Source organism: Tympanuchus pallidicinctus, unplaced genomic scaffold, assembly GCF_026119805.1.
Source record: "Tympanuchus pallidicinctus isolate F22 unplaced genomic scaffold, pur_lepc_1.0 scaffold1, whole genome shotgun sequence".
In the NCBI taxonomy this organism is placed as follows: domain Eukaryota; kingdom Metazoa; phylum Chordata; class Aves; order Galliformes; family Phasianidae; genus Tympanuchus; species Tympanuchus pallidicinctus.
In genome coordinates, this window is record NW_026294618.1 from 31965797 (window position 1) to 31986022 (window position 20226).

Consider the following 20226-nt stretch of genomic DNA (forward strand, 5'->3'; position numbering starts at 1 on the left):
ATACATTCAATTTTAATATTTTAGGAATTAGGGAAATAGTTTAATATTTTACGAATTAGGGAAATAGTAGTATTTTTTATCATTTTTGTATTTTAAGGATTCTGTCTAGAAATTGGTGAAATGCCTGGATGGCAATTAGTGTTCAAAATTATCTCCTTTTAATCTGTTTCAATTGTCTGAGCAACAAGAGCAATGATCATTCAATAATAAAGAGAAAGGTGTGAAGGAAAATACCTAGAAAGGGCAGAAAGCAACATTTGGCATGAACAAGCTTGAAAGGCCATGTGGAAAGAAAAGTGAGGAAATTAACATGAGAGTTCATTTGACTCGTGACCAATGGAAGAAGACCTAATTCTTTGCCTTTACAAATTGAATTTTTTTTTTACATAAAACTGAACATTCTCTATACAATCTTACCATTCTTTTTTAAGAGACTCATAATTCATAAGGACCTTGTGTGAGTAGTCTCGTGATACTGAGAGCAATGAATTAGAAGAAAAATCAAAATTACAGTTACTTTATTCAGGAATCTGAACTATAAGCCAAAAGCCATGACGTGTTATCAGTGATAAGAACAAGGACTTTGACCTCATGCTTTGTGCATGATTAAAGAACAGAGACCATCTGGACCCCAAGAAACAGGGACTTGTAAAGGAAATTGTACCTCCCACTCTGAAGCCAATAAAAAGCTGGCCAGCATAACAAAAATCCTTACTCAATGAACTCACCATCCATTACAAGTGTGCACAAGAAACACAACATTATTAAAAGCATGAAGGTAAAATCTGATGTTTCATCAACATAAGCATTTTTTCTGTTATACAGAAGGACTCAGCTAAAAACCACTGGCTTTAATGACAGAATTTCTTAAGGACTTCAAAAAGTACTTCTGCCTATTTGCCTGTTTTCCATGTAAGAGGATCATAAATACGTTCACTTAACTGCTCCCTCTTCCTCTAGTAACCTACTAAGCAGTAAATTATACTCCATCCATAGCCTTTAAAAGCACAAGCCAGGTTCCAAACAGGGAAATCAATGAGTGCAGTTAAGAACCAGGTGTGTCAGCCTTTGTGAAACTGCTCATGGAAGCTTGGACTTTGGACCATTCATCATGGCTAATTGATTTTCTATACACAGAAACAGAATTCCTCCAACAGCTTTACTTTTTTCAGTGCACTAGGAATGACTTTAAAATAAACTTTACATACTTCCCTGAAGACTCTTGGATAACAAGAGTAGAAGTGTTATCTTTCATCATTTATTCTGATTTTATTCAATACTGCTATCCAACAAGGTGACGAAAGACAGGAGAAAAGGTTTATTCATTTGTTGCAATAGACTAAATTTACACAAGATCTTCCCATACATGCACAGTATCTCTACAAGTACATAAAATATGCCAAGGTGGGTGATTTTTGGTCGTTGTTGTTCTTGTTTTTTTGTTTGTTTTGCTTTTCCAAAACATAGTGCCATCTTTTTAATGCACACTGAGGAAAGAAAATGAAAGATGCCAGATGACAAATTCGAAGTGCTGATAGCTTAGCAAATATGCTGAACAAATATCACAACCCTACAAAGCCATTAAGTACAGGAACTCATTCCACTGAAGCCCAGAAAAGGAAGGCAAATAAGGAACTAGCTCTATACTCATGATAATATGATTAAAGGCAACCAAACTGTAGCTAAATTGAATGGGAAGAGACATTTATTTTGGTTCAGTGTTACACATTGCTTTATATTACACTCAAATATTTCTCTTTAGGATAATTATCAGTGTCGTGACATAAATGAGATCATCACTTGTTCTTGCACACATGAGCATAAGTAAAGGTGAAAAGGTTGTTATAAAGGAAGATTACAGATAGGGAAAAGATTTGAATATCTGAATCTCTGCCAAAGGTGAACTATACAAAAAATAAGGAGCCTGCCAAATTCATTGAAACTAGACAATCTGTCATGAAGTGGAATTTGGGCATTAGCCAGCGACACTTGTTTGAAGGTAGAAAATATTTACTTTTCCAGCAGCCTAACAGTCCCATGTTCTCAATAGGGAATCTCAATAGAGATTTTTTATTGTTTGCATAAAATGGCAGCTAAGTAACAAGTTATAGTACATTTATTTTAGCAATTTTAGCAAAATCTGTGCACCTCCTTAATAAACAAATATAATGGTTTGACAGTCAATCTAACGTTCTGTTATTAAACAACATAAGATTTGCAGAGGCCACCTCTGCACTTGTCACCCAACTAATCTGAAATTTGGCTACATACTCAAAATGCCTTTTAGTAGGTTTCAGATAAAACTCTCCGAGATATTGAGAGCTTGATAAAGTAGTACTTTGGCTCTCCACTCCATTGTGAATGATATACATTTGCAGAAAAATCCTTGGGAGACAACTTGGGTGAAAAAATACTGGTAAGGCACTAAATTCTGATAGTCAAAAAAGTATGCATGGTATTGGAAAGGCATATTTTCCTTCAGAATGAGGACTGCAACCTTCCAAAAAATGTCTGTACTCAAAAAATAACAGCAAAAAGCAATGATAATATAACCTTTCCAGGTGATATGTTATGAGAGTGTTCATGTCTTTACAAAGGCATAACCATCCTTTAGTTATGGCACAGAATGCCAAATGCAAATCCTCATCCACTTTTAGAGAGGTGATTCAGAGCGCAGGTAAAAGAGACAGAAGATAATTTCTACACTGTAAGTGACCACGGTCTACAAATGGGAATGGATAGATATTCTTGGACAGAATTACATGCAAAGAAATTTCTGATGGGGAGAATGAAAACTGAAAACCAGAATTACACAATTCCATGGAGTAATAGCAGTAATTTTAGACTGAATTAGCAATAATATCTTTAGGGTCACAAATGAACCTGTTCTGTTTTGATTTGGTTTGGTTTAGTTTTTCTGAGGAGGCTCTAGGACAGTTTGTTGAAAGGAGCCCAAAGGAAACAATCAGGCAGACGTACATGAGGAGTGTCCCCTGCACGGTGGGATACTTTTCACTGCCTATGGGACTCTGTCACTCTGTTCATATCCAGAAACAGACTGGCTCATGCTCAGAGAGACCACATACTATAATTGAAAGCCTCGCTGAGGGTGGGACAGCGGCAAGCAGTCAGATAGCCACCTCTGATCCATTTCTCTCTTTGTGCCTCTCTTCAGGGAATTCTTTATCTGTTGCCCATGGGCGTGGTGCGCTGTTCATCTGAATGTGACTACATATTGCACCTGAATGAAGACTTCTTAAAGGATTGCTGTATATTGCAGTGATGATTTTAACATTTTATCTGCCTTTATGGGACTTCATTTGAATGTGTCCAGGCCAGAACAGGCTTTGCTATACACACTGGTGAAGATCCTGATGCAGTACTCCACGTTCCTGATGTGATAGGTCACAGTTATCTTTCCTCCTAGCATACCATACGCAAAGAACATGCTGGGCCATTTGGAAATCTGCAAGTCAGAACTAAAATTAAAGTACAATGCTACCTAAAGCATGTTACTACTCTGTAACTGCTGCTGCTGCTGCCAGTGGACCCAGCTATAAATTGCAAAACTGCAAAACTGGGACCTAGGAGTTAAAGATTTTAAACCTTTAAAAATATATATTAAAAAGTGAAAAACGAAACAAAACAAAACAAAAACTATTTAATCTCTATAGTTTTCTGGCAGAGTTAAATACAATACCAGCCATCGTGATCAATGGTCAAGTAAGGTTCAGAAAATCAGCACAAATTTCCTTGCATGGACTACTGAGAAGATACAGATATGCTCCCCTCACAATCACTTACTCTTGCCAAAAGCTCTGGAAAGTGGTGTACTCAAGCACTCAGATGAAGGCCAGTGTTTACTGGAATCTGCTTTGAATTGCAAGAGGATACATATATTATTAGGTCTCAGAACATTCATTGGCTTCATCTGGGGAAATAGTTTCCATACTCTCAATGCAGGCTGTAGCCCCCAAAGGAAACACTGCAAAGAAAACCATTTAAAAGAATAGGAGCAACATTCACCATGAAGGGAGCCAATATAGTCACAAATTGGACAATAAAATTACCGAAAAGTGAGCTGCTAACTCAGAGTGGTTCCAACCCAGATCTCCTGTTGTGTAATTTCCTGAGGCAGATTTTGTCCCAAAGTCACTGTTAAAAGTGATACTGTATTTAACTTCCTCCAGTAAAATAATAAAACCAAATCAAAGAGCAAAGTCATAAATCTACATTCTTTCCGAGCACTTCTGCTTCAGTTTGTGCAAAGCTCTTGCTCTCCCAAAGACAGTTATGCTGGTGAATCCACAGGTAGTCTTCTCCTGAGCTTTAACTAAACACAACTGTGTCAGGCAGGGGGCCTCAACAGGCTGTTTTTGCTAAATGACAGTCTGAACATCTGTCAACAGCTGGCAAACTTCTGAGCTCTGCCTCATAAAAATAGATTTTGTTCAACTTTTTGTATTCTTGTCATCATGTGATAAACTGTGGAGTATTCTTCCATCAAAAATCTTCAGAATTAACCAGTCTTTATTAGATCTGAGAAAGAGGAAGCGTACTAAGTTGCTTAAATAATAATAATTATTTTTCTTAGTGTTTTCTGTAGTTTACAATAGATTTGAACCCACAGGCTGTGATAGGCTGGTGCTGACTTCAATGACCAGATTTTTGCTTTTGCAGGCTTTCTGATGTTCATTTCAGAAATTAAGCATGTGAAAACAATAACACGGCAAAGTCCGAATCTGAGTGAGTGCTGTCTCTGGATTCGGATAGGACAAATGGATTTTCAAATTTTAAAGAAAAAGGGAAATACAGAGCCCTGAACAAATTTCTTTTGCAATTATTTATATGCCTGCCAACAAAAATTTCTTGGTGTTGTGGACAGAAGATAGCCTTTCTTTTGTTTGATTTTCATCGTAGAATCACAGAATGGCTGCTAGGGACCTCAAAAATCATCCAGTTCTAACCACCTGCCATGGGCAGGGCTATCTCACACCAGCTCAGCTGCCCAGGGTCCAATCCAACCTGGCCTCAATCTCTTCCAGGGATGGGTCACCCACAGCTCTCTGGGCAGCTGATCCAGGTCCTCACCATCCTCTCAGTGAAAAATTTCCTCTAGCATCTGAATCTCGCTTCTTTTAGTTTTAAATTGTTCCCCTTTGTCCCATCACTGACAGACCATGTAAAATGCCTGTACCCTTGCTGTATATAAGTTCCCTTGATATACTGAGAGGTCATAATGAGACCTTCCCTGAGCCTTCTTTTCTCCAGACTGAACAAGTGCAGCTCCTTCAGCCTCTCTTAATACCAGAGGTGCTCCAGCCCTCTGCTTATCTTTGCGGCCGTCAAGACCTGCTCCAAAAGCTCTGCATCTTTCTGGTGCTGGGGGCCCCAAGATTGGACACAGTACTCCAGATGGGGCCTTACAAAGGCAGAATAGGAAGGGAGGAAGATCATTTCTCTCACCCTGCTGGACATTCCTCTTTTGATGCAGCCCGGCATACAGTATCACTGATGCAACGGAGGATGAAATTTTGCAATCGGCATTAGTGGTTGTTATAAAATTAGCTCTGTAGCAGAGAAGTCAGTGTCAGAGTGTCATTCTTCATGTAAATTGAACACCTCCAGATGTTCTTAGAAGACACTTGTGCAACCAAAAAAAATATTTAGAGATAAGGTAAGACCAGAGAGTGACAAGTATTCAAAAATTTCAAGTTAATTTGACAGTATGCTTTAAAGTTCTATAATATTGTTCTTGTAATAGAAAGAAACTTCTGCAGTATTTTTTTTTCTAACTTTTCACCGTGGGTACATCTGGTATGCTTATTGGAACTAAATTATTTCTTTCTCTCTAGTTCAGTGCAACCAAGAGACGTAGCCATTTCAAATGTTATATTGGTTAGTTAACAGTACTGTCTAATCATAGAATCCAAGAGCAGGAAAAACTTCTCCACGAATAATACTTTACGTACTGAATTAACATTAAGATAATCAGTGAACAAGTCACCCCTATCATGGTTTGCATTGGAAAAGGCAGGTTCATTAACACTTCTATCAAGCCACAGTATTGCAGTGAGGCAATTTGAATATAGAGGGGATAGGGAAATAATTAGGTACATTCTGTGGAAAAAAGTGTCAACATGCACATATAAAACAAAAAATACTTATATTCCTTTCTACTCCTCCCTCCTTTCTTTCCTCTACCTCACAACTTCTCCTGCTTTTGGAGCTTTTGGTTGTTTATTCTTTTTTTTTTTTTTTTCCATAGGACACAGACAAGTTTTCTAAATTAATCCATCTGGTCCATGTCTGTTTCTTATTCTCACTCACAAAGTATATGGGTTAGATCCAGCATTTCTTCTCAATATTAGTAGAGGGTATGATGAGAAAAATTGTCTGTAAAAAGAACAATAAATTAGATTTTTTTTCCCAATCCATTAATTATTCCCCTCACTGAACATGTTAGATAATGATTGGTAATGATACAATCTGGCCCAAGTTTCTGACAGTGTGTGTGCCAAATATCAGTGGCAAGATTTTCAGAAGTAGAAAACTGTCTCCAAGACTGACAAACATATTCAATGAATATGTTATATTTTTTAGCAATTGGCAAAAGTCACAATGTCTAGATCTGCATAAAGATACCGCTGAAGCTAGAATTCATTTTGGATCACACCTAAATTTTGGCAGATGTTTGGAAATAATCTCCCATCAGAAAATAAAATGACACTGTCAGAGGAAAAAAAACAAACAACTTGCTCACAGGAACTTAACATATTTTTTTCTGCCAGGACTCACCAAGTCAAACAGCTCTTAATCATCTTCTGTGCATAAGAAGACTGCTGAGGAGACTCCTTGAATCTCAGATTAAAGGCAGTGTAGAGGCTGTCTTCTTTCTCTGCTATCTCTGAAGTCCACATGGAAACAAAATTAGTGGCAGGTGACAAGAAAAATTCTTGCAACTCTGAGGCAGCCCCCAGGAAAAGTTAAATAAAGCTAATGAAATGATGAATATGATGACAAAGTATGAAGCTGTTAATGTGTGAAATTCATCAGTGGACTGATGCCATGAAACACTCTTGATGTTGACCTGTTAGTACATGGGTCCCAAATTCGCAGTAAGCTGCTTCTCAGTCTCTTGTAGCCTCAAACTGTCTTTAGCAAGAGCATCTACCTTCAACCAGGCATGACTGGAGGAGGCTCACAGAAAATAGACTCTCTTTGTTTCATACAAAAAGATTTTCATCACCATTCACATGCCTAGAACACATGTCAAGTCTTACCAATGAAAAATGAATACATCTCTGTGCACATTTATATTTATACATAAACACTCCGTTTCCACTGTACACACATCAATATACATTATGGTTACAGAAAGAAAGGGAGAGATGTTCTCACTGAGCGACAATACTTATTTAAATCATTGCTTGACTATATAGAATATATTACAAGAAAAAGGAGTTATAAGGATAATATTATTTAGATTATAACTACTTTGAAATAGGAGATATAATTTTCTATACATTTAGATAGCTACTAGTGAAATAGAAACAGTCTTCTTTATAATTTTCAGGCATTAAAATTATGACTATTATTACACAATAATTAAAATCATAATTATACATCACTGAATCATGATCTTATTTTTCTGAGTATTCCCAAGCCAATTATAAAGCAAATTATTCAAATTATTATTTTTAAAAAATCCCTAATATTTCTTTTTCTTTTTCTCCCACAGTGCATCTGGAACCTTATAATAAACCTTATTTATGGCTAAGTAACAACACTTTCCCACTTCCCTACACATCTACAAGGATTACCCCTTAGGTTTCATGGTTGAACTTTTATCTACAATGCCTCTATATCCCTAGGGACAAATTCTTATCATACAAATGAACAAAATTCAAAATGAATGTATCAGTAATGATAAAAATACAGATCACATTTATCCATAAGATTTTGTCCAGATTGCAGTTCTTAATGGAAAAAAAAAAAAGAAAAAGAAAAAAAAGGCATAGTTAAGTTTAATTATTTCATTGTGTTTATATTTTGTTTTGAAAACAACAAATGAATTAGAACAGATGGACTTAATAAATATTATTTTCAAATTTAATCCTTGTTATTTATTTGGGAGTGAGAAAGCATCATTAATGATAAACTTTGAATTCTGTACCTTGTAGCTGGAGGCCATTCCAGGACCAGAAAAGTTTTCCATTGAGAAATCCACTAAAAATGCTGTTATGATTCTTAGGTTTGGAAAGATTCTAATTTACTATTATTACTTTTGAAACACTATACCAAAGAGTAAGTTTATATGGAAAAGTACACACGCATGAAAAGTAGCTTTCATGATGGAAACAGTGACTATCTCAGCTATAATGCATCCAGAGACACCATTATAATCATAAAAACATCACTTGGGATGTCCTTTCTGCATACACGTATTGATTTTCAGGTACCAACTCACTATCAACAAAATGACAGGTTCAAACAGCTTACACCACCAATTCCTAGCAACATACCGAATTAATTCACTTATCAAGAAGATTTAATCCTGCTTCCAGTGCTTACGAATCATCATAAAATCCATGATTTATGAGATGAATTGTATAATTTTCTGTATAGCCTCTTTACTATGAAAATATATCTCCAAGGTTGGACAGAATACAGGTTGAGTCATTCAGCTTAATTGAGCTTTAAAGCTTAGAGACTCTATAGAGCCAGTTCCAGTTCAGATCTCCTAGAGAACCTCTTAGGTTAAAGACCCAAGGTAATGGCAACATTTGTGTCCAACCTAAATTTATTTCATCTAGTACAGCGTGATTTCAAAATGAAAAAACATGACTTTGCCAAACCAATAGATGTTGATGGTACATCTTTGGTCTCCTTTGTATGTTAACTTCAGGAAAAGGCTGTAGAGTACTGCATATTGCCCAGAGTCCTGCTCCTCCACATATCAATCTTCTCTGGAATGATCTTTGAAGACTGTGAAATAAGAGAAAAGTAACTACAGTCCTAAATCTGTGCTTTGCCACACAGGCAGCACATAATGCAAGCCAAAAACAATCTAAGTTCTTCTTAAATCAAAAATTACCAAAACTTCAGAAAATGGTACAAAAATGCACCATCTTCAGTAACAAGATTTTGATTAGAGATTAGAAGCAAACTTTTGCTTTTCAAAGCAAATCTTTGAAAAGCAAAAGTGAAACTGGTAAGCAAATGCCAAAAAGTGGATGTTTGCATATTTCTTTGAAAAGCATATCTTCAGCAGGCAGATGCAACGCCCCCTCACCACAGCCTATTGCAGTCAGTGTCATGTGACAGGAAAAAGTCTGACCCACAACACACTAACCTCAGAGAGATTTTGGCCACAGATACCTTTGCTGTCAATCCTTTTCTTCTGATCACTGCAAATAGAAGCATTGCACAGTTTCACCTAACTTGCTCGATGCTGACAAGCTAATCCTCCTCTCCTCTGAGCACACACCCAGATGATGCTTGCTGTCAGCAGAAGGAGCCCTGCAGAGCTTGTGCGCACTGTGGCATGAACTTTGGTATTAACAGCCATCTAAGAATTGGTGGAACGGTAGAAAAAAAAACATTTAGGTTTCAGTGGAGAAAAGGTTATGTCAGTAAGTTTATTATTACATTGTTAATGATCTATAAAAATTCTAAAGCCTTTTCTTTTATTCATTATTGTTTGCAGAAAAACAGATTTACATAATACTTACAACTTCATATAAGGAAGCTTAAAAAAAAACTGAGGAGGCCTTCATAGAGGGTGAATGGCAATTGCTGCTGCTAGTACAGTCAACTGATATATATGTTGCTTGAAAATGACTAAAATTTGTCTTCTGAATAAAACCACAAATATATTTGCAGGTCAGGATATAAAGAATTATTGCACCTAAAAAGTAGACAGTTCGGGCAATATAAGAAATGGTAGCTCATCATTACTCATTAAAAAATCCTGGTTTTGTTACAGAAGTTTCTCTCAGTTTCAGCTAATAGGGAACGTGTCACTTAAAGCAAGGAAAATTTTAAGATGCAGGAAAAAAAATGGTGGATCTTTATCAATAATTATGTTTTTAATGGGTTCAGAGTTTGAGCAGTCATAGGAAGGCATGAAAGCATCTACCTCTTACCCACAAGGGATATTTGCTGTTAAGTATGGCTCAATAATTCCTCCAGATAAAAATCTAGTAACAAAGTGAATTCAATCACAGTGAATGCCAGACCTTGTCAGATCCCCATCTTATTTCCCTGGATATCATTCATCTCTCTTATACTGATTTCTAAAAATTAGGTGTAAATGAACTATTAAAGTAAGTTCAGCCTTTTTTCTTCTTGTAGAGTGGTGGGGTTATGGCAAAAAGAAAATCTTAAATTTACTGGTCTAAACTAACTGATTTATAGAGAGAGGGAGAGAGACATATATATTATTCTTAGTCTGCACTGTGAGAAAACTGTGAATAAAGCTGACAAACAACTACAGCTGTATATAAAGCTTCTCCAGCAAAATTTTTAAGGGAGATACGTACAATCTCATTAGTGTAGTTTTATCATCTATGCATACTATATATTAAGTCTTCAAATGTCAAATAGCCTTTGAGTACTGAAAAAAAATAGGAAATAACATATTTGATTAATGAAATATTTGATTTTCATGCTTTTCCATAACTGTCTACTGTCTTAAGTTAGACACAACAAATTTCACTTGCTAATAATTGTGCTTTGTTTTATTGGAGCATACATTATATCTGTTCGGAGGAAAAGAGTTGCTAAATATAGGAGTTGTAAAGAAGGAACAATGAAAATTTGCAAAACGCAGTGAAACACCACTGTAAAATCTTACTGTGTAATGAATTGCACAAAAGCTTAGAGAACTACTTCCACAGTCAGCTGTAGTTGTTTGTCAGCTTTATTCAGAGTTTTCTCACTGTGCAGACTAAGAATAATCTCCTGCCCAGTGAATGTGAATGATCTGGATTAAGGTTTTGGGGAGAGGAAGGGCAAGAGGAAATAGTGAATGACTGTCACATGCAAAAGTTTGGGCTGATGCCAAGTGCTGTGTAAGTTTAGGATTACAGTGTAGTTCCCTGCTTTTTAGTAAACCCTCTTGTCCTTTTGTATTTGTTTGTACGTGTGCTCAGCAGAGTGCTTCCTTCAGCGCTCAGACACATTCCTACTTGAAACACTGTCCCATCAGGCTAAAAGTACACTTGGAAATAGAGAGATCATAAAATGCCTTGGGCTAGAAGAGATCATGAATATCATCCCATTCAAACCCCTCTGCCATGAGCGAGGTTGGCCCCACCAGATCAGGCTGCCCAGGGCCTCATCCAACCTGACCTTGGATGCCTCCAGGGATGGGTCAACCACCACTTCTCTGGGCAGCTGTGTCAGTGCCTCACCACCCTCTGAGTTAAGGATTTCTTCCTAACGGCTAACCCAAACCTCTCCTTTCATTTAATTTTATAGCACTGTGACCACTATTGTCTATTAAAATATTTCTAAATTTTAATTGAGAACACAATGTCTGTAATCATATTAGGTAGAAAAGATATGGGAAGTTGAAAAGTTTGCATATCCAAATATTACAATTGTAATCAAAAAGTTATGCATACATAATTATATCTATTTTTTTCAAAGTATGATAACTTTTACAGGAATTACATCTCTTTTCCAGTTAGACGTGAACTGGAAAAGTCAATAGAAATATGAAATGGAAATTCAAACATTTAAAATACAAATCACTTAAAACTAATTACTAGCGTTCAGGCAATTTCAGAAGCAGTTCCTCTCAAAGTATTAATAATTTTGGCAAACAAAGATAATAGCTTTGTTCATGCCATACTCAGGGTCCAGCCAGTTCAACTTTGTTGTCTTGTGGCCTCCCAGATATTTAATGTCCACCACCTTCCCCATCTCCCCTGCCACAGATTCTGTAGAAGGTCCCCTACAGTTTTCTTCATTTTCCCTTGCTGGGTGCCATCATACTTCACCATTTGAATTATGTGGCCTGCTGCTTTGAAAGCAGCACTTCACGTCACAGTTCTTCTCTGTGTACCATTTTTTTTCTTTTGTACAAGGCAATGCTTTGCTTTACAAGTGTCCCACTGACTCTGAAATGAGGCTCTAAATAGAGTAGACTGTATTTTCTGTTTTCCATCAAAACAGATTTCATCAAGTAGTATTTCATTTCACTGGGCTAACTACAGATCAGTCTGAATCCACGTTCTTTCTGGTTGATTCTTTACTATTTTCATGGCACTTTTCAACAACTGTTTGCGACAGGGAAAGTAACAACTTGTAACGGCACCTCTAAATCTAAACTTAACTGCACACTCATGCTTATTATGCTCCTTGGAGATATGCATGATTACCTTTCTGTTTGTGGTACCCTCCAATAAGATTAACTCAAAAAAGTTAGAAAAAATAGTCTGGGCAAGCATGTTGGTGTTTTTGGACTTTCTTTAGCCAACATAAACAAAACAACATAAACAAATCTATTCCCGTGTAGCCTAAGATATGGAGTACTCTTCCTGCACCATCAAAACATCATGTTCAAAGAATTATTAACACTCTCCTTGGACATATGCATAGATAACTCTGATTTTGCAGAAATTGCTGTATTACTTTGGTTTGGAATTTTGTTCTGAATAACATTTTTTTCAAAATGTGTACTTCATTAAAAAAAAAAAAAAAAAAAAAAAGGGGTCCTAAATTCATTGGATTTTATTCACATACCAAGAGTCTATAATTGCTGAGAGAAATGATGTTTTCTTTTTTTTTTGTCTGTTTTTTAGCTAGATTCTCATTTTCCTGTGTAAATCATCACACACAAGAATGTTTTCTGCATTTGCTGTGGGAGAATTTTCTACTCCAAAAGTGAGGAAATATACAAGCTTGTAGCTAATATTTTGTTCTGATTAACATGGAGACAACCACTGAGAATTTAAAGGTTGAAGGTAAGAAGACAAATGTTCACAGAAAAGGAAGACCAAATATTCAGAAAACAATATTTTAAAAGAAGAATTGAGGGGATTGACTTTCTTTAATAAGGGTTAGAGAAGGGTTAGAAGTAGCAAATTTCCTGGAATTTCATATGCTGCCTTGATGTATTACAATATCTCCTGACTTGAGAAGCGATTAGGTGACAATCATTCTGGAATGGTCCAGGTTTTCTTCTGGTCAGAAGGCAGGACTGGATCATAAGTCAGCAGCTCTGGCCAACCAATGTACCGTATTCCCTTCCCAGGAGTACTGCCCCACAAAGTGCATGATGCTTATGACAGTAGCTATCAGGACTAAGGTAGGAGTCCCCACTTTGGATTTTTTGCTTCCCACAGATACCACCTCCACTTTTAGGTACTTAGTATTTGCTAGTACCCCATTTTTGGCCCCAGATCATATATTGTAAGATCTTTTATTATCCCTTTCAGCTTTACGGATATATAATGCAACACCTTCAGAATCACCTTGACCTACCTGCCCTAGCCAGGTAAATATTTCTTCTAAGTATGAGATCATGAATTTCATTATTCACACTCAATTAGAGAGTTTTCAGTAGCTTTGATTCTTTCCAAAACTAACTCAGAAATTTTTGTCTGTGCCCTTCAGAAGGTTTTTATTATTTATTTTACCAAATTTAAATGTGTCAGAAATTTTTTCACCCCTTTTTGCTTTGAATGTATGCTACACATTCCTATGGGGCCCCTCTGTTACCAAACAAGCACGAGTACTAAGTGGAGGAAGTAAAATTTTCCAGAATGTGAGATGTGAATGCCTGCCAGAACCCCATGTCAAATATGAAAAATTAATTGGTGTTACTTAATCCACTCCCAATTCATTTTTTTCTCAATGATTTAATCCCTTCTGACTGTGCATGATTAAAGGATCCAGATTCTTCTCTTTTAACATGTATCTGCAATAACTGAAGAATACTTCTGTTCATACCTTCTTTTCATCTTGAAATATGCTGTTTGTTTTCACAGAGTCAGAATTGTCCCCAAGTGACAAAGGAATATCCCTTCCATTGGCTTCTTTCAGGACTGGGAATAAATCAGACCACCCAGAATCAGAATCTTAAAGAAAAGGATCTCTTCACTGAAGAGATTATTTACAGGCTCCTTTCCAAGTAGGAAGTGACCTTTAAAAATAAACTTTAACAAACTACTCACGCATCACTAACTTAAACAAACACTATAGCTTTAGCTAAACCAGAAACTATATTTACTTCCTGATGATTTTCAGTCAATTATCCATTGGAACTAACAGGAAGTGGAAGATCCTCAAAGGAAGTAAGAAACAGATGCAACACGTTTGGAAAGTTATTATAATTTATGTAAACATTATCCCTTAATAAACTAAGCCTCAGCCAAATAAGTGGCAACAAGCATATTAACAACCAACATTTTAATTGAGCAAAGCTGGACATGTCTCAATATGGGCACTTATTCAAAACAGAAGATAGAAGTCTATACAGTCCTGAAGTCCCTTTGCGCCCAGTAAATTCACTGGTAACTAAGGAATTCCCTGAGAAGATTACGATTTGGTGTGCAGAACATGGACTCTCCAAGCACTCCAGAGTGGGAGTACTTCAAAACCCTTTCATTTACACTGGAGACTACAGTTCTTTTTCTCTTCAGTAACTACTGTATGCAATCTTTAAAAGAAAATGGCAAATTAAAAGAACTGGACAAAAATTGTTTACTTTTTCTAAAGACTTAAAATTGGTTGGAAATATGTAAAAGCAAATGTAAAATGTCAAGGTAAAAGTGTTCTGCTTCCGTACCTATACAGATTTCTATCCCAACCAGCCTATTTTTCATTCCATTTTCAAAGAGATTCCCGCATGCATCCTTAGTATGCCAAGTGCTGAACTCAAGTGCATCAGACTGCTTGTGCTTTGAGTGCATTTTATGTCAATTCTGATGCTATTCTTTGTGGTCTGATAATTTTCATGGTAGACAAGCCTGGTTTTGGTGAGTTTCTGAGACATACTGTGTAGTGTGCTGGTAACCAAAGCATGCAAATATGCAATCTTACTTGTAGGAAAACCTTACTCTTCAGTAGTATTCCAAAGTCCTTTTTTTTTCTTGTAGTATTACCTACTGTGGACATCTCCATGTTGATCCATGGATTTCTCTGGAAAACTGCAAATTAACATATTAGATTATGATTATTTCTTTAGCACAAACAAAGATCTTGTTTTTACTACAAAACCAAATCAATCTTACGTCAGATGTAGGTCCTACACTCATCTCTATCGTTGCACAGAAAACTTTCATGCATGTACAGAAAAGAATCTGTAGCTAGAATTGGTAGCTAAAGAATCTGGATCAGACCCCGGGCAATCTGATGTAACTGTAGACGTCCCTGTTCATTGCAGGGGAGTTGGACTAGATGACCTTTAAATGTCCCTTCCAACTCCAAGGATTCTATGATTCTATACTTGTAAATTAAATGGATCCAAACCTGTTTTCTAACCAAGAGGTACAGAACAGTCCATGGTGGATTCATTAAATTCTCTTCCTCTGCAAAAGCAGGACTAATGGAAAAGGTCTACAAGATTGGCCCAGGAAGCTGCATGAAAAGAAATGAGTAGTGTGCCAAGAAGCATGGACAAACCTCATAGCTGAGCAAAAGGGACAATCATATTCCAGTGCCCAGGAACATTCCCAGAAACTTCAATTTACCAGAATAAAGCTTATATTTATTTTGCATCTGCATATCTGTATTTATTTTAAAACCAAATCCCATTTTGTATGTCAATTTTAAATCTCAAGTCCATCCATCAAATATTTAATTAACAACAAATACACAGGATCCGTTTCTTTTTCTTTTTTTTCTTTTTTTTTTTTTGAATACAGTGGTTGTGTGGTTGCTCTGAATGCAGCACCAAACCACATTTCTGCCTTGTTTGCTATCTCCTTCTCCTGTGACTGATTTCACTGAGCTGTGTTTTTAAAGCTATTAATGATTCTACTTTCTCTGTGTGTCTCTTTACCAAAGGAAAAAGCAATCACAAAGCCTTTTTATATATAAAACTACATCCACATGTGTTTGAAAAACATATTAAGATCTAAATAATGTAACAGAAACAGGCAGCCAGGAAAAACAAGTAGATCCTGTGGGTCTGTATAGTTCTGTCTAAGAAAATGCTGCATTGGGCATTTGAATTAAAATTTGAATACATCATTGAATACAAGAGGAGAATTTGCCTTTTTCATTCACAAATAAATTGAAGGCCTGATGCCCCAGTAAAGAGAAAGTCATAAGGAATTATTAGTCTGGGCACTAGTGGAATATGTGATTTGTTTTCTGACTCATGTTGTATTTAACTGCTAACTTGTAAGAGATATTTAATGATGATATCATGGCATGGCATATCTATGCTGTCCACTACACATTGCAGTTTCTCACTTGACTGCAAATGTACCCATTGTAGTCCAAGATATTGGTATTGATTTGCTATGGGTCAGTAGATTAAAAGCCACAAAATAATAATTTCCAGGTGCTTGGAGCACTTGTGAAATACCTGAGAGGTCCCAGTTGTGGGAATCAGATTTTCATATCAGAAAAGCGCCACCACAATTGGCACAGTTAGGTAAATGAAGCTAGCAGCTGGCAACTTCACAACCTTTACTAACTTGAGTTATGGAGCAAATAGGATGCAAATAACTTAAGAGCACTAAGGGAGAGTTAGGGTAGCAATTTATTTTTTTTTTTAACCACTTCTTTGAGACCTCAGTTTTTTCATTACATTTGAAACTATCCCCAAATGCAAATGTTTATCTGCGTTGTCAAATAAAATCAACACAATTTAGATAAGATTTTTATAGATAGTTTATTTCATTTTTATTAGTCTGAACATATTTGCATACAGCATAAATTTCTGTTTTCTCCTCTAAATTAAAACCTCTGAAATAAAATGTGAGTGCAGGTTTTTTTCTTCTGAAGCTTATTTTGCTAATTATCCTACTGTTCAGGGAATACGCATCATTTTCCTTTACACCTACCAAAGAAAGGGATAGCCAATGGTCATTTGACAAAGGTTGCAGTCATGACAGTTCAAAAAGGAAAAATATCAACAGTTTTGAGGGATGGTCCTTCCTTTGGGAAGAACTTATGCATTAACATCTCCAAATCAGTCAGTTCTTACACCTGTACTAAACAAGTGAGCTGCTGAGTTTCCATATAGAATCCAAGCAGCCTAGATAATGAACACAATAACTGACTTACGGGGTAATTTTCACATGTCATAGTGTTACAGCTTTTGTGGGTGAAAAGAGTGTAGCTTATGAAATAGGTTGGAAATCATTGTGAGATCTTCAAAGACTTTTGATATTTTTGCCTCCCATCCTTATCACTCCGTGATGGGAGATGCTACAAACTGCATTATTCTACAGAGTTCAATCTTCTCACTCCATGTATCTGTTACAATTACAAAATTCTTGATTAAACTGCCAGTATGATAGAAACTTACTATTTCTGATTCTAAGAATGTCTAGGCACAAAAATTATCCTGTAAACCTGCTTCTCCTCTATTTAAAATGTCTGCAGTGCAGTGCTTTCCTGTTGTTGTCACTAGATGATTGTGGATGTCCTTGGAAACTCTGACACAAACCAAGGGGAAATGTAGAAACAAACTAAAGATTTTCTCTTCTTCTGTAGATTAACTACAGAAGTACATAATGGCTGCTAGACTACTTCTCTTCTTATCAAAGTCCTTCACTCATTCAAGTAAATATGAACTTAAACTTGCTGACAACATATATCCTGGTAGAACTTAAGCTGGTTATAGACATAACAACATATATAGCTCACTACAAGTGGAATGCAATTGTGAATAAAGCCTGTACAGGTTCTTGATTGTTTGTTTGATTTTTTTTAAGCATGGGTGAAAACCTATGCCCTAACAACATATTTTCTGGTGCTTTTTTTGTTTGTTTGTTTTTGTTTTTGCATAGATGTGCCTTTTTTTTTTTTTTAATCCTACCAATAACATCCATATTACTTTATTAAGAAATCTTCAAATGGATATTTTTTCATTTAAATAAACTTTTATGATTATTTTTTTTCGTACAGAATAAATGATATTTTTATTTGGCCAGTTCTAGAATAGTAGAAAATTATCTAACCAAGCTATTCAACATATTTTAGGAGGGCACAATAATTTCCCCTTACCTAACCTTTCCATTATCATTATAAAGGCACAGACTACTAACATAGATAATAGCCAGATAAAGAGATATATTATGAGAAATGGACTGTGATCAGGGAACTCTCATTTTTGAGAAGAAATTTTTGTTCGTGTCAAGCAGCAGGGAACAGAGCCGAAGGAAAAAAAGGGTTGTCAGATCACCTACCAATGCCTTACATCTGTTCCCCCGAGCAGAAATTATAACACCACAGTGAACAGTCTTCTGGGGAACACAGTTCTTCTCTTCTGGGACAGGTACCCAGAATGGAGCATTAACTCTTTAACTCCAAATGTACTACATGATGTTATGATGTGGAATATCAATAACCAAAAGTCATGAAACCATAACAGAGGTAAATTCAAGTTCCATCAGTATAAACCCTTCTTTGCACCCCATAAAATTTACAATTAAATTTGTTCACATGAAAATGGATATATGATGCTATCTGAATTGTAGAACTGTAATAATTGTGAAATTTGAAATTTGAAAAATTTCCAAAGAGAGATGAGTAACTGAGCTAAATTTATGTTTTGATGAACTAAATAGATAAAATATAATGGTCAGTGCTACCAATGCTACTACACATGCTCATTGATGTAAAGTAATGCTGTAGCTGTTTCCAATCTGATTCAATGTTTACAGCACTGGTTTTATCAGACAATAGTGTGTGCCAAAAATATTTAATTCAGGATGCTCTTATGTTAGTTAATTTATGTATTTCTTGTCACAATTCTAACCTAACTTTTGTTTATTTGCTAGTACTCATGAAGGAGGGAAAACAAATGTGGAATTTACTGTTAACTAAATATTCTGAAGTAATTTGTAATCATGAGTTAGGAGTCAAGACTTAGCTATACTTGCTGCATTCATTCTAGAAATTAGACAAGAAAATCTAAAAGAAGATAACTTTTGCCCTTGGTTGTACAAGGTGATGTACTTTTCATGAAGTTTTTTAAGCGACTCACATTTTGATAAAACAAAAACTGCTTCTCTTAGAATTGTACATGATGGTAACACTGAGAATTTAGAGGAGGAAAAAAAAAAGGCCCTATTTGTATGAAAACATATATTATTAGCTAAAATATTTCCAAACTTCCACAAGTGCAGTGGCACAGCAATCTCTCTCAGCTCCATTGGATTCTCATTTAGATGTTGTTCCTTCTTAGTTGCTGAAATAAGCTATCTTTTAAATTCTGACTATGAGCATATATCTAGGACAAATGATGGTTTAACCTATTTTATCTTGCAGCTGGGGAGACTTAAGAACAAGGTAGCTGAAACAGCTCAGTTTGCAAACGAAGTGACCACTTTTGCCCAGTTATGAGCCACTCTTTGAACCACACGGTGTGAAGTTCAATCTGATGTGTTCAGTCAATTTGTAGATAAGAAAGTCACTACAAGAATACATCAAATATACACAATTTCTTCTCTTTGTAATGAGATAGACAGTATAGATCAGTCAGTATACAGTCCTGGGATGCCTCATTCTGAGCAGAAAAAGAATAACACTGGAGAGGTGAAGTTAGCAGACCACTGTAAGGAAGTATCTCAAGGGAGAAAACACTTCTGAAAAAGTATCTGGTTGAAGATCAGTAAATAATTTTAAGCACTGATGGAGGCCTGCTCTGGTAGAGCAGATGATTGGGAAGATAAGAAAGTGTTATTGGTTCCTCCAAACATAAACCTCCAAGAGTTTTCACCTGCTGCTGTCTTCTCTATGTTATGAATGAAATAAACACACGCTCAAAGGGATCTTCCTGCAGTGGGAAATCCAGAAAGTACTGGATAAAGCTCAGAAAAAGGCAAGAGCAATTTTGAAGACTCAAACTATTGTGAGAACAAAGAGGCCAGGTAATGGTTTTGCCTACATTCTTTCCTTCTCCTCTGAATACAGTATTTGTGATAGGAAATTGGGTTAAAGAAGAGACTGTAAGGAAACCACTGTAATCAGTTTGTGAATCCAATGAGATAAACTTCAAATTGCAATCCTCTCTACTCTGAAGTCGGAAAAAAT